The 15,901-nt window shown below is 46.4% G+C and overlaps 2 protein-coding genes across 6 annotated transcripts in view; one reads left to right on the top strand and one right to left on the bottom strand.

The window, feature by feature from the left end:
• LOC142814639 (disintegrin and metalloproteinase domain-containing protein 10-like) overlaps positions 1 to 15,901 on the top strand; it is a 260,313-nt gene that overhangs the window by 56,846 nt on the left and 187,566 nt on the right. The window lies entirely within an intron of this gene.
• Positions 1 to 15,901, bottom strand: part of LOC142814638 (uncharacterized) — a 199,052-nt gene that overhangs the window by 85,908 nt on the left and 97,243 nt on the right. The window contains exon 1 of one of the 5 annotated variants that reach the window (XM_075893706.1): positions 13,029 to 13,248. The exons of the other annotated variants lie outside the window; for them this stretch is intronic. The gene's annotated coding sequence lies outside the window, so the exon portion shown is untranslated. Of the gene's footprint in view, positions 1 to 13,028; positions 13,249 to 15,901 lie in introns of those variants that run through there. 5 annotated transcript variants of the gene reach the window in all.

Below are 15,901 nucleotides of genomic sequence, written 5' to 3'. Positions count from 1 at the left end.
GCGAAAAGAGCGCGCTTTTCACACAGCGAAGTAACAATAGGGACGCTCGTTAGTTCGTACTCATACCTGCACCTGTGATTACGTTTCGTGCGTCGTTTTTTTTGTTGTTGTTGTTTAAGCAGCGCGTTCAGCGTCTAGTTGTAAACGTTGTTAGTTAGCTCTCGTCCTGTGTGTGTTGTTTCTTGTGCGTCATTTGTGCGTGAGCAGCGCGCTGCACGTTTCGATCTGCTAGCAGTTCTCATCGTTACATCCCATGGGATTCATTGCTTCGCTCTTGCGGAGAAACTGCGACTTTTTTTTTTTGAACAGTTGCGCGAGATTGGATCCATAACAGATGCCAGCCTCACTTCGTATAACATTACAATTTGCTGCGCTCACATTTATTACTTCACCCTTGCGGTGCGATTATACCTTTTTTATTCAGGTGCAGCCACTCATTGTTTTCAGCCTGAACACGCAAGCATCAACCGCCGCGTCGATAAGTGCGAATCACAGCGACCAGATGAACGAGAATACGCGCATGCGTTCTTTGGCAGTAGTGTGCACGAGTGTTTCGTTAGGCTGTTCCTGGAACCGGACACCTACCCCGCTTCTCTTGAGCAATGTTACTGCCATCATTTCTTTTTTTCCGAACGCTGCCATTAAGCTATAAAAACATAGGTGAATGATCTACTGAGCAGAAGTGAACCGAACTGAGCACATGTGAACGATCACCGCATCAACTTAAAGTACGCGGATGTTTGGGGGGAACCCTGACCCAACCAGGACACAGCTGCTAACTGAAACAATCTACTGGTGCGCTGCCAATTGAGATCATGCCTCAATGGAATTTTGCACACCATGGGGAATGGGGCGTGACACCATGGTAGAAAGGAAACCCTTAATCGGAATGCGTCTCAGACGCGAAATGTGAGCTTTTTTAAGTGTACACTTTATAAGCGACCCCAAACCATCCACCGCCGTCGGCGGCGTCCGCAGTCTTCTCTCTATCTTTAAAAGAAAGAGGACTTGACGGGCCGCAGCGCGACGCTCTACCGAATAAGCCACGGACGCGACGCTGATATCGGTGTCAGTAAGGCGCCTTATATCTTTAACGCCGCCGATCAAATTGCGATTCCCAGGAACCATTACACCATAAAGGCACCATAGTGTGGTTGATAAATATAATAGTGCGAATTAATAAATACCCCTCATAGCATCACCCCGTGCATTCGCACTTAACCATGTTCACCCTCGGGGAAATGCTTGGGAGTTTTTTCCTCTTAACGCTAAAAATGGATTTTTTTTTTACTTGCCACGTTGTGGACATCTCTCTGTTTCAACGAAAAGCCATAAATACTGCTGTCACACGCATTGCCTTCACGGATAGGAGGCTGATTTCGGTTACCTATCCGTGGCTATATCATTAACAGGTGGTTCTACGAGAGATCGACACGAATCTGAAAATGGATATGTTCAATTTGATTGAGCAGAAACAATCTATTATTAAAGTGATTGATATTTGATGCTCATATCACACAGTGGCCCGAAAAGAAGCTTTCTTTTGTTTTAAACTGCCGAATTTACGGGGAAAAAAAATCGGACATATTCTGCACAAAGTGGGAGAGAAAACGAGATGAGGAAAAGCATGGAGGTTAACCAGACGAGCACCCGGTTTGCTACCCCAATAAAGAACTTGCAAAATCCTGGAAGGCTAATGTTCTGCAACGTTCTTTTTCAACAAAAATTAAAAATTTGTTCCCAGACCGCTTTTTCTTGCTTCTATAGGCAGTACAGTTAGCGATATTCGATGGTAGCACCAGACCACACAAGCAGACGCTGAAAAATCGGACTTGCCAGGGCACATTTTCCTTTTTTAGTTGTGCGGAGGGGGTCACAACTGCTTACTGCCGAACCCAGGAAGCCTTCATTGAAAACGGATCAAAAAAGGGCCCAGATACTTGAGCATGTCAATGTCTTCAGCGAGTGCTTCAATGATATGTATTGCAGCATATTATTGTTGAGGTCATACAACAAAGATAATTGATGTTGGTATCTCCTAAGCACTTCAATATTTCAGCTACCTACCCCGAGCCTTAAGACCATAACATGTTGTATGTTTCTTAGCAAAACTGCAAAAACTTGAAACAACAAAGACCTCTCTCACACCCTGCACGCAGTTTTTGTTAGCGAGGATCACATGCAACACGATCACAGCATCAAAGAGCCCCTGAAGTACCTTTGACAATTTCTTCAACATTTAAAAGCGAACGAGCGCATACAGTTTAGAATGCCATCTCGATGAATAATGCCGGACGCTGCAAGTCCACGAGGCGTGGTTGTACCCCGAATTCCAACAAACCCCCCTTTCTTCTATTCGGACCTGTGGGCAGCGATTATTTGGTCATTTTACAAAAAGCTACAACGTGAGCCACTTTGGTCTCAAACATATTGCCGCGCCCACTGACTAGTGAGCAAACTAACAGAACTCACTGGACATATACGTGGTTCACTACTAACATTGCCTTCAGCAGAGGAATTCGACACGTGGCATGAAAGGTCATCTCTCGCTGAAGGCATAGTGTTTCCTAAATATACACCACGAGGGAACTCTGGCGCTAGTGTCTACGGGAGCTGCAACGCATAGCACTTAAGCGAGCGTGGGAATTATGGGTGTGACATAAATTCGCCTTGCCTTTCATTTTTAAGTTCGTTCTGGCTTCGCATGAATTGAAGCTGCTTTGTCACGAAAAAGCAAGTTTTAAATGTTCGGCAGTTATGCTTCACAACCTTGATCTTTTAGGCTTACCACGTCAAATCGGGTCACAAAGTGAAAAACGATTTGTTCTTTTCTTCAAAACAGAACCAAAACACAGCAATAAACGAGGTCACAAGTGCTTTCGCCACACGCAAGCGAGAAGACTATAGGCCATGTCATACACACACTTTCCATGGGCACTGTATGATCGCAGCGCCAGTGGCTCCTCTAGCTCATTTCCATTAAAAAAAAAAGAAAGAAGAGGGAGACTGTTTCGCAAACACGGTTGATTAAAATGCTCGAAATCACACAAAAACTCGAACCTTCACTAAAGCGAGCTCACATGTGTACCTTCACTAAAGTGCTCTACACTGCGCCATCTTGTCTTTTGCGGCCATCGGGCGCCGCCATCTTGTCGTCGCTTCAAAGCTCTAATGTCCGACTCTATCCGCTGCCACCCTTCTCATTTAGGATGACCGAATAATAACAATGATAATACCACCAATAATATTATTAAAACACGAACACAAAATCATGGACGATTGCACGAACCTTGCGAGAGAGTTTAAAGCCCGTCCCGTCGGCATGAACGTAGAAGATTCTTATGTGTATTTGCATTAAATTTTCACCGTATACGGCACGGTGCTTGCTGTTTCCTACCTTCACCTATGCAATGTGCGCGGCTCTCCGTGTGGTTGTTTCCACGGCGACGGCCGCTGCGTCAATCGCCCAAATGATGGTCGGGAAAAACGCTGTCTTCGCGGCGTAAGCGTCTACGCTGCTTCTGTGTTGATTACACCCACATCGTAAGCACGCGAACTGACGCTGTTCGAAAAGTGACGCGCGCACGGGAGAGAAAACGACAGCCTCGCTAGCTTCGTACCGCACTGTACTTCGTGCGAAGAAAAACTGGGGTTGGTATCATATGAGTCCGACGAGCAGGTGATTGGATAGCAGCGTAAACAAAGGGTTGTCGGAGCGTCATTTCATCCCTCAGCAGGTCGGCAGTGAAACGACAGTAAACCATAGTGCTTTATAGACCTTCACCCATAAGACATCTGAGTACCACCATTTTGGGCTGTTCAACCGATGTTTTCTTGCTTACGAATACTGCGACGTCAATTAATAAGGCAATGAAACATCGTGTGCACCAACCCAACCATCTTCATGCGTTTAGCGTAACACGGTTCGTTTAGTTGTTAAAGGGACCGACAACTGGCCAAAGCATGCGAATAGATCGTAATAGAAATGAAAAAAAAAGCATGAAATATAGCGACATTATTGAGGATCTTTTTCGAAAATCATAATTTTAAATCGTGCTTAAAATTACCGAAAAATCTGTTATGCTACGCAGCCTAGCGGAAGAGCCTTGAAGCTGGATTATGGAATATGAAGTCGATCACTTTGCTGAACACCGTTGCGTAGTCCGATGCCGTCGCGCGTTGTAGTCCTAAATCTTAGATTATAGTATATTGTTATCCAGCCCCACTCAATTCTATGGTGCTTATGACGTAAAAGGAATAGCCCCGGTGAAAACGGACGCTGCCGTAGCGGCCGCCAGTGGGCACATTCGCGGTACACCACCGCGCGCTCACTGTTTGCAGCAGAATATGAGCACACGACTTCATATTGAAAAACTGATCACAAATGTTTCGCGGCGTTTTCCGCTTTACCATTCCGAGATCACACTCACTGACGGGTAAGATTTCGTTCGCGGTTAAAAACCATAGGCACCATGAAAATTTTATGCTGGTCCCTTTAAAGATAGAAAACACAATGATTAACAGGTCAATATAGCGGCACGCAAATCCGATCGCGAAGAATAACAGAGGAGCTTGCCTGAGTTATTAAATGAATAACTCTGGGCGCTTGCTACATATCAGATGAAGTTTAACTGCTGGCTTACCACTTTAGACAGCCGAGACGACCTGCCGATGCTTGCTCTAGCTGCTCCGCTATGGCGACTAGACCGTACTGGCTTCACTCAGAAAAGATGTGAATTTGAGAACGAGCCAGTTACAATCAAAATGTCCGTCGATGGCAGCGCCACACACAGGACAGCGGAACAAACGCCCATAGGAGGACCTTTTCACTCAAGGCTCCCTCGGCGCCACATATCCCCCCGCCCCCCCCCCCCCCCCCCCGTGCTGTTGTTAACAAGCGTGACCCAGTGAAATTCCCAGCCCAGGGTGTTCGGCTGTTGTAGTCCCGTAGCACTACGTCTGCCGGAAAACAGGTGCAATGCGTAGGTTGAAGTTCCCCTTTAGGAAGGGGGCGATTTTGTCACAGTTGTTCCTTGCTATTCGGAAATGCGACGAGCTCTGACCGATTTTGGAATATCTTTTCATTTAATTGCACGGTCCTCCGTCCCACTGCAGTAATCTATTCCTGTCAGTTAAATTCTGACACTTCGGCCCTCAAATTGTCTCTTTAAAAGAACAGAAAATGCAGGTGATTTAACTTGAGTCGCCACGCGTAATTTGACCATTCGCCAGAATTTACACAGCAACACCCGTGTGCTAAGATTTGAGTTCACTTTAAAGAATCCAGATGGTCAGTATTAATCCAGACAGCGCCATATAATTCTAAGAAAAACGTCCCTTTTTTACGTTATTTTGAGCGCTTTAGTGGCGTCGTTACAGACTTACGAAGTAACGGATATTATTCGCCAAAAAAAGTTTTTTTTTACCCATCAAATAACCGAACCTTTGTTGCATCCCTTTCATGCAGATAATCAATGGTAGAAAGCTGTGTGCTGAACTGTTGCCTGTTATGCTGTTGTTGAGGTAAGAACAAGCAAACTAAAGCCCTGTCAGCTTCCTAAATAAACTTATCAACTGTCCTACATTCATTTCAAGGAAAACGGACTGCCAAAAATCGTGCATGCTAAGTCGCAGTTACCTTAGCTCATCGCCCAAGAATACGAGCTGTTTTTTTTTTTATTTTCTTAGAAACCAATACCAGCGTACATGAAGCGAAGAATGAATTCAGTCGCACAGTGCGTAGCAGGTGGGACACAAGCTCGACACTTACAAGCAAAAATACAAGCGTTTAGAGCGAGAAGGCAGACAGTCGACAAACGTGAACATCCCTTTCGATGGAAGATGCGCTTCTCGCACAAGCAATAGCAACGTTATTACCGCAATGAGTGACGTTAAGCTAATTGCGGTTACACTAAATATAACGGCAAAAAGTAACGTTATATAAGCAATAGTAACAATACTACCACTTTTCGTCTCCTATTCGTGGCTATCGCAGACGGGTGATTCCACGAGAGATCGACACGAATACGAAACTCGGTACGTTCGATTTGATTGAGGAAGAATAAACGTATATTTATTGTAATTTACATTTTATGCACATACCGGCCAGTAGCTCGAAAAGAAGCTTTATTTTCGTTCAAAGTGCGTAGTTTACGAGGCAAAAAATTCAGCACGGAGGGCCGACCAACGAACCATTTGCCAAAAACATGGAAGGCTGCTTTTCTGCAACGTTGTTTTTGAACCAGAACGCTTCGTGCACAGAGCGCTTTTCTCAGTTCTACTTCCGGTGAAGACATTCGAACACCACAAAAGAATTCCACCAAATTTACAATGGGATTGTTCCGCTTCATGGAAGCAGTTAGTCTTTGCACGGTGGCCAAGCTAGCAGCCGTTTCTAGAGAGGAGGGGGGGGGCGCAAAGGCACCACGTGCGAGAAAAGCATTCTGTGAACGCTATAGTTCACACATCGAAGGACAGCCACCTAGCTGATTTTCGCGAATGAGGCTATACCTGCCATTCTACAATGTTCGTGACATGCAGCAAATATAGGGGTTACAGAAAAAAAAATTTTCTGCGTGTGGTGTGAAATATAGGCGCAAGAAAGAGCAAAGTAAAAGTGTTTGAAACTTGTAGAGCAAAGGAAACTGATTTCGAAGAATACTTAAACATTTGTCATTTTGTTAGACTTCCTACAAAACTGAAAACACTTGTTAGCACTGCTTTGAAAACATACACCTTTTGCTTCTTTCTCGCCGCTCCTGCCGTTACGTTTCTGGTTACGAAACTCCGGAGCAAGCGAGGTTACTACACCCTCACATAAACGCCCACAATTCTTACCGTAATTATGCAGGTGAAATGAACAGGTAATGCTTACGCACAGACAACTTCTTTCCGTGACAAGGCCAATAAAGCATTTCTTTAATATACTACCAAATTTGCGCATCTATATGGCTTGTACAAGCACGCCGCCAGAATTGGCCTTTTCACCCAAGCAGACGGTACATGCGCGCCGGCGACGACGAGGCCCACGTCGTGATTTTTGGTGATCCCCCCACCCCTCAAAAAACAAAAAAGTCGCCAGTGCAGGCAATCTGCCGATGTCACCACTTTCGATTTCGACTATTTGAACTGAAGGTGTTGTGGGTGCTGCTCGGACCCGGGAAAGGACCATCGTAATAAATTTTTAAGAGTTATGTTTTTTTTTTTTTACAAATAGCATGATTGATATAAGGCCTTGTGTGTATAATGTCAAACTGAAAAAAATGCCTTCACCGTGTGCCACGGAGCGTGAATCCATTACATGTAACTCTACGGGCAACATTGAGACACTGTATATGAACATTATTAAGGTCCGGTAACATGTGGTCAAATAATTCTCGTTAACTGAGCATTTTGGGTACAATATTTGCTATGGTCAGAAGTTTTATGTTAAACATGAACTGGAATTTTTTTTTCAAATCCTGATAGAGGTTGCTGTAGCAAAGTCATATTGATTAAAATTTATGATTGCGGAGTAATGGCAGAGCTCACGCCCGTTACTTTTTTTTCGGTAACAGTAATGCGCTACGTGTTTTTTTTTTCTTTTTGTTAGTGCAACTGTCAACGTGTTTCGTTACTTTTTTTTTTGGTAACGCATACAGAACTGTCGTCAAGAAAACGCCGTATTCAGGCAGAACTGCGCTGAAATTGTTGTGCGAGCTACGGGCCCCTCTGGAACTCTCTCACTTTCGAGAACTTTTTATATGCAGGCCGCTTGAAAGAAACGGTGCCTGTGCTGGTCGCTGCTGGATGTCTACCTCGCCTCTCGCCTATGCACCCTTCTTCAAAGAGTTTTCTATACAGACGCGCTTCAGCGCCACGTGCTTCCGCGAGCCTGGGCAGGCCGAATCACCCACAACACCCTTCTCGCTCCTCGGGTTCTAAAACCAAGACCTCTCATGGCCGATCCAGTGGGGGCCTCTGCCCGTCACCCACAATACGGATATCACTGATCTTAACCACCGTGAACGCAAATGCAAACAAAAGCCTTCTGTCCACACGCCAGGTGTTGGAAGGGGGGCGCACCAGCCACGTGGAAGCATGGCATCTCAAAAAACCCTCTGAGGAGAAGGGGGCAAACGCGGTCTTGCACCGGTTCCGCTCCTCCATCTGGACCTGTATACAAGTAACCTTTGGAGGCATGTACAGTGAAGTGCCGCGCAGTGCTTATGTTTCCTAGGATGGAGCTATATGGGGAGCGGGTAGGCATTCTTACGAGTCACTCCGCTCAAACGGCAGTAGTCCACGCAAAGGCAATGACTAGCATCTTTCTGAGGCACTATTGGAGTCGCCCAGACACTTTAGACGAACGGCGAACAATGCCAGCTGAATGCAGCTCGCCCAGCAAGCCGTCAACAATCTGCAGTTTGGCAAGGCTAACCAAATTGGTACAGCCCAATTGATCGGTGAATAGCTAATCGTATTGGCGTAATAGTGCCGATAGACGAGCCTTCCTGTGTATCATTCAATTGAGCCGAAACAGGCTATCCGAGGATGCGGAGCGTCAACACGTCCTTACGCTCGATCACGATGGGGATATTGAGCTGACGAGTGCACAGCGCAGGGGCATGCTCCCGAAATTTGCACGCGACACGGTTTACGACGCCTCTACTGCACAGACAACAGAATACCCCGGCGGGTTGATGAACGGCTTTAGCAGGAAAAAAGGTCCGTCGCGTTATATAGCCTCTATTTGCAATGTCCACTACGATAGCGTTTTTAGGAGAAAGTCCCGACAGAGGATCGCAGGAACACTGCGCCCATCATCATCTGACACACAATTTCGCGGCGCCAGTTGACTGGGCAACGCATTTCACAAAAGCGAATGTCGTCCGGCTGTCCCGCAAGTGCAAGTGGGACAACACCTGTTTGCCAAACAACGAAGTGCTTGCTCCCGCGCCTATCAACGCCGAGAATTCGCGGCCGGCAATAGTGAGCGAAAAGAACGGCGCGGGCGCACCAGCAAGGCTGATTGTTCGCTGGTTTCCGTGCCAACTGGTTGTGCCCCCGCGATCACCGACGACAGCACAGCTCTGGCAACATCTGGCCGACCGGCTCGCCCTCCGCCATCTCCTTACATCTCTGTCCCTGCCCCTATCTCCATCCCTTTTAATCTTTTCTTACCCCCATCTCTCGTGAGACACTATTGAGGTGTCGCACAATGGTGCAGGCAGTTACAGGGCTCTTATCTTCTTTTCTCTCTTTTTAAGATTTGCTTATGTATGTCTGGTACGCAGAGGGAAGAGGCAAGGTTTCGGCTACTCGTGCCTTCACGAACGACCTACGCTCCCGTTACCCTGCCTCAAAGAAGGCCAGGTAATCTCTTGCACTGTGCAGGTCACCGTACCCGCTGTAGATCGGAAAGACTATAACATGACAGCAGGACGAGCGTATTTCGGAACGGCCGAAAGCGTTTCGACTGTCGTCGTCAGTGCCTAAAATAATTTGGGCGGCATGTTGCAGCAGCGTCTGTGCGCCCGTCTCAAAGGAAGCTGTCGGCGCATTAGCGGCGCGGGCGAGCGATGAGGAACGGTATCGGAGCTCGATAAGCGGCGCGGTGTCAAAAAGGATACCGAAGGTCACACCGTTCTCGGGAAGCACCTGTTGCTCACAGCTGGCGATTGGGCAGGTTCCCGTGAATTTGCTTAGAGTCTCCCCCCCCCCCCCCCAAAAAAAAAGCAGCGCCAACCGGGCCTACTTTATCTAATAAGTTGATCCAACCTCTAGTGGAAGCAGGCAGAAGAAGTTTCATATGTAACCACCAACAAGATTACAAATGCCATACGGGATATGGCACGCGGAAAAGCAGCTGACGATGACATAACAACAGCCGATTTAGTTAAGGACGGAGTAGAACTTACTTGGAAGAAAACAGCTACCCTTTATATTAAGTGTCTCAAGCAAGCAACGGTTCCAGCGAGCCGGGAAAATACCATCGTTAAACTATTAGTATATAAGAAATGACACAGCAAAGATTTAAACAACTATAGGTTTATCAGCTTACTTTCGCTGATACACAAAATATTTACGGAAGTAATCGCAAACAGGATAAGTGAAACACTCGATTTCAACCCCCAAAACAAGCTGGGTTTGTGAAAGGCTAATTACTTTACAATGAATCCATTCATGAGATAAATCAGGTAATTGAAAAAGCTGCTGAATACAACTAGCCATTTACCTAGCTTTCATACAAACTACGAATAGACATTCAACTCAGGAGAGATATTTGCAGTTTTAGACGCATGAAATCATCATCATCCTGACTAAGCCCACTGCAGGGCAAGCGCCTCTTCCATGCTCCGCCAACTAACCCGATCCTCTCACATGGAATTGACAAGGAGTATACTAAATCCTACGTCAGTACATTAGCCGATAAATTATTAAAATGAATATGAAGAAAATGTAGTGCGGAAGTGCCTGGGAAACAAAGAACTTGAGATATAAAACCATGCATTGGAGTGTATTCAAGAATATGTATATTTAGGATAAGTACTCTTGAGAGCACGTAATCATAAAGAAAAGCAATTCACCAAAGAATACGAACGAGCTGGAGCACACTCAGCAGATACTTCCAAATACTGTGAAGAAACCTAACACTATCATTAAAGCGAAAAGTATATAGTTGAACTCCTTTATAATAGGAATGCCGGAGCAACAATTCTTGACTTTTCTATGAGATGTCTCTTATAAGCATAGAACCATGTATGTATTTTCCTATCAAGCCATATTTTACATTAGGCACACTGTTGTCTTTTATACCCATTTGCCTCTTATATTAGTGTCACTTATAAAAGGGTTCGACTGTACAACCATTTCATAACACCAGTACTGATGTATGGAGGCTGAAACATAGAGATTAATAAAACCAGAGCAAAAGCTGAGAACGCTGTAGCGTGCAATGGAACGCAAAATGATAAATATAACACCAATGTAAAGGAGGACGGCAGCAAGGGAAGAGAACAGACAGAAAGTACTTTTTTTTTTCTGGGCTAGGTGGAAGCAGCATAGTGAGGGGAAAATTCTAGACGCCTTTAAACACCACAGGAAGAAGAACGGAGAACAAGCGTCATTGACGCTCTTTCTATGGTTCGTTTTTGCTGTGGTTTTATCAGCGTCTAGAATTTTTCGGTTATTAGAACAGAGAGCAGGTGTAGGCGTCCTAGCTGACATCAAGCGGGGAAAAAAATGGGCCTGGACTGGTCACGCAAAGCGTGGAACAAACCAGTGGACAACAGTAAGAGCGACAGAACAGAGAGGAGGTGTAGACATGCTAGCTGACAGAATGGGTAGCTGCACTAGGAATTGCTAGTGCAGCTGCCCCTCTTCTCTTACGTGAAAGGACGGCGGCGAACCATTCAACAGTCCCCGAAGTGCCATGTCATCGGTTAGGCCTAAGCAGCCAAGACCCACGGCGACCGCGTTACAAGCAATGGAGACAAGCGAATCATCAGACCGATGCTGACAGACAGCGACCGTATGACCGCTTTCAAAACGTCAGCGACGAAAACGGCAGGAAGGCGAGGCTACATCCCTACAAAACCAACGCCACGACCAGCAAGATCCTCGACTAGGGCGTGACCGCATGAGAATACACAGAGATAGAACATCTTCGCTAGAGTATGATGTGCTGGAATGGGGCAGTGGGCCGTCTTCACAGCGAACCAATGTGGGAGCGGTGGTCGCTTTTGCGAAGACGACACGAGTAGGGCGCCACAGTCGAATGGCGGGCCCGGAGCACGTAATTTAAATTTGCGTTGCGAACATTTCTGCAATGTTCGAGTAAAACAGTCACATCACACGATTGAAATTAAAAGTGTCTGCTAGATTGAAACACATCCAACGCATATGGATGCATTGACGATATAAGTAATGCTGCTTCAGCGTAGTCTGGGCTCGCACCATTCCAATCGCAGAACAGAGACCCGAATCGTATGCTTCGTTACTCCTTTGATTTCAAAACGCATAAAAAAACGTATCGCTATTCATTTTAACCGTATGTACCCCTGCTTAGCTATCACACTAACAAACGAGGAGGTCCTATTGTGATCGTCGGGTGTGTTCCACCACCACCATTCCCCTGCGTGAGCCAGGAGAGTAACAAGTAGCAATGGTAAAAAAAAAAATCACTATATGACAAATACGCACGCTACTTTGTACATTTTAACTACCAAAAGCACACCAAAGTCTAGGAACCTAACTATGAATTCTCCGCAATGTACTCAGGGTGCTGAATACAGTTTATAAACACTGAATAAACCGCTGTATTTATGTTAGACTGCAGAAACACCTATCCATAAGGTTTTCGCAAATACCGAGTCTTCCAAGCACACTATACATTTTACTGATGCGTTACGAAAATCGAACGACAGCAATCGATGAGCTTGTCCCGCACATTCACACGGTCCCACAGAAACGTTAATAGGGACTTTTAGCTTGTACTTGTACTTTTTTAACGTCACTGTGCTACCGAAACACATGTTTCAGAAAGTTTTTAGTTCCCCATTCGTAAAAGTTTACGTACATAGGTGAACATAATATCTGGGCTTTTACGTGCCAAAAACTACGATATGAACATGAAAGACGCCGTAGTGGAGGACTTCGCAAATTCTAACAATGTAGTGTTCTTTAACGCGCATCGGCATCGCAAATTACACGGGCGCCTACCACTTCGCCTCCACCGAAAGGCGGCCGCCACGGCCGGCATCGAACCCGCAACCTTCTTATCAGCAGCCGAGAACTGGCACTGTTTCACCGAAACCACTGGATATTTATTAAAGCTGCATTTTACGTTCCGCAAAGGTCCACGCATGCTCACAATCCTTGCGGTATGAGCTAGCACGGCGACGTAAAAAAAAAAAGTATACGTACAAGCTAAAAGAACTCTTGGAAGAACAGCGACGTTTTACGCAATTCGCTGCGTCATGTCCACGGCGGGCATCTAAATGCGCGAACCTCTAAGCATTCTAAAGGTGAGAGACTTGCAAACTTACCACGCAAGGTCGATTCGAAAATGACGTCGTGATGTCCACTTCCGAAGTCAAAAGACCTAGTTGCAACAACGATGTGCGACACAGGCTGGACAGTCAATAAACCACTGGACGAGGATGATAACTAAATGTTAAAGCAAAAAAAAAAAAAACATGTGGTCCCACGTCACGCGCATGGAGCCAATAGCGACGGCGTCGCGCGACATTTCCCTCACCACTATTCTGGTCGTGGGAGAGAGACTGTAGGTGAGAGGCACATCCTAACAAAGGAAGAAGCAGGACAGTGGTCGCGCGACGTTTCCCTCGCCGCTATTCTCGTGGGAGAGAGACTGTAGGTGAGAGGCACATCCTAACAAAGAAAGAAGCAGGACAGTGGTCGCGCGACGTTTCCCTCGCCGCTATTCTCGTGGGAGAGAGACTGTAGGTGAGAGGCACATCCTAACAAAGGAAGAAGCAGGACAGTGGTCGCGCGACGTTTCCCTCGCCGCTATTCTCGTGGGAGAGAGACTGTAGGTGAGAGGCACAGCCTAACAAAGGAAGAAGCCGGACAGTGGTCGCGCGACGTTTCCCTCGCCGCTATTCTGGTCGTGGGAGAGAGAAACGAGGGATACGCGTTCCTACGCAGGTCGCTATTCTACGCAGTTCCACAAATTCGCAAAAATAAAAAAATAACATTATTTTCAACAGGATGTCGTTTGTGAAGAGCTGCAGTACACACGAAGATGATATTTATATTGGTTTTATTTTATGCAGTGTCATTCCACGTTTTTGCGAGTGTGGAAACGTCGGACGCTTCACGTACAACCCACAACCAAAATGGCGTCTTCGTCCTCGATTGAGTGCGCGTCGCCCGCCAGCTATTTCGACGACTAGCCGATAAAGCTCGAGACGAATTTCATGCAAACGATTGGAAACGATGCGAGTAGCACGGAACGTCATCCTTCGAACGCGGCTGTCATTCGGAACGTGAGCGGTGCTGGACTGTATACTTTGCGGCGTACATTCGCAGTCGCTCTGCCTCCGTAGCTTTTCATTCATTCCCGAGAAATGTTGCGCGTAACTACGAACTCATCTCGCCGTATCCTCATCTTTCCTGACCACCTTTTTCTGTCGAGCCTGAGCGATCAAGTGCTCCCCTCATTATTCTCTCTACTCTTCTTTCTCTCCTCCTGCGTCATCAAGCAGCTGAGCCTTGCCAACACATATGGTAGACCGATATTAGATTCTTTATTTTTTCCTTTCTTTAATTCAAGAATCACTTATATATGCATAGATTGCACGAACCTCACGTCCGGAAAAGAGAGGACCGAAAGGCGCACCATGTTTAAAAACATCTGGAATCGCAGTCGAAACCTCTGCAGCGGCAAGATGTGTTTTTAGATGCGCCAACGGCTTGGCGTTTACTATGCGCGCTATTTTCACATGCAGAACGAGAAGTGAAAACTTTGCTTTGAAAGCCAAGGCAAGGCCCCGCGTCAAAATGTTTATTTAGCTTGCCTTCCACTGTATTCAATTAAAGCATGCGAACAGTGATGTCCGAAAAGCGCCGTAGCTCTTGACTGCACGCATTAATGCAACATATTCGTGTCTGCTGTTTTCACTATTCATCACATGCATAAGTATGCGCATAAGGGACGGGGGCTTCCCTTCTGCCTCCCCAATCACCGAACAAGGGGGCGCAAAGTCACCCCGCACATTGACACAATAAGGAGAAGGCCGCTACCACAAACCTCTGCCCCCTTCCAATCTCCCTAAATGGGAACCCCGCGCACGTCCATGATCGCATGTTAAATGTGTTTTCAAGATATATCGAGGTTTAACGCGGTTAATGACTGGCGAGATTGCGTGGCTTCTCCACACTGATGTGGCAGCGACGTACAGACGAGATTTCCCCTCGAACAAGCGCGTCTAGAGTTGCCAAGTTTGACCCAACAGTGCAACATACGTGGTGGCGTTCTCTTTTTATGGAAAACCTGTTAATTTAATGCACGACGCCAACCCACACGGGGCATCGAGCCTACTGCTGGGCCACGACCGTCATGACTGAACTACTGCCGCAGCATCTGCGCATTTTCACCGCTGTAAATGGCGACGAAAGAGAACAATGGCTGCCGTTGCAGAAGGTACGCCATCCACTGGGCCAGAACAGGGTGCAAAAGGCGCATATTTGCGCCCAAATAACAACACTAAAGGCCCACCGCGATGCAACATGGGTTTGCACTTTTCAAGACAAAATCCTGTCGACGTCCAAGTTTTAATTCAACAATGCTTATCTTAGGCGACAAAACAAAGCAAGCTTCGACTGGAAAATACGAAACAGCGTCACTAACTTCAAACGATAAAGATACAAAACAGCGCTTAGACACACGACGAAGGAAGGAAGTGACGCACACGGCTCTCAACTTGTTGCAACTGATTTATTTAAAAACAACATGTACCTTTCTTAAAGGCCAGCGCAAATGCTCATTGTCAAAGATCATTAACTCGTTAAACCATTAGGCACAACGTCGTGTGAATTTCCTAGTGCGCCCAGTTTAACAGGCCACTTTCGTTTTATGATAATGCCAAGGAAAGGATGTCCCCCGCAATGACTCGCTTTTGAAGTGGTGTGTAATGCATCAGCCACTTCTTTCGGTAGGTGTCCCCATTAACTCGACCAGCCTACCTGTCTTCTTCGCTAACTTCGTTTATAACGACAACACGCTGCTGAGATAGTGGTGGCCGTACAGCGACCCTCATGTGTTGCAGCGCAAAGTGACTTGGTCAAAGCACCGCCGAACTCGCAATTTCGCCGCGTGTCACGACAGGAAGCACATCGACACTCGGTTACAGTGTTCTAGAAGAGGGCAGTGGGCTTACTCCGCAGCTACTCTGAC

This window comes from Rhipicephalus microplus, chromosome 4 (assembly GCF_043290135.1).
Source record: "Rhipicephalus microplus isolate Deutch F79 chromosome 4, USDA_Rmic, whole genome shotgun sequence".
In the NCBI taxonomy this organism is placed as follows: domain Eukaryota; kingdom Metazoa; phylum Arthropoda; class Arachnida; order Ixodida; family Ixodidae; genus Rhipicephalus; species Rhipicephalus microplus.
This window is presented reverse-complemented; position numbering and strand designations above follow the sequence as displayed.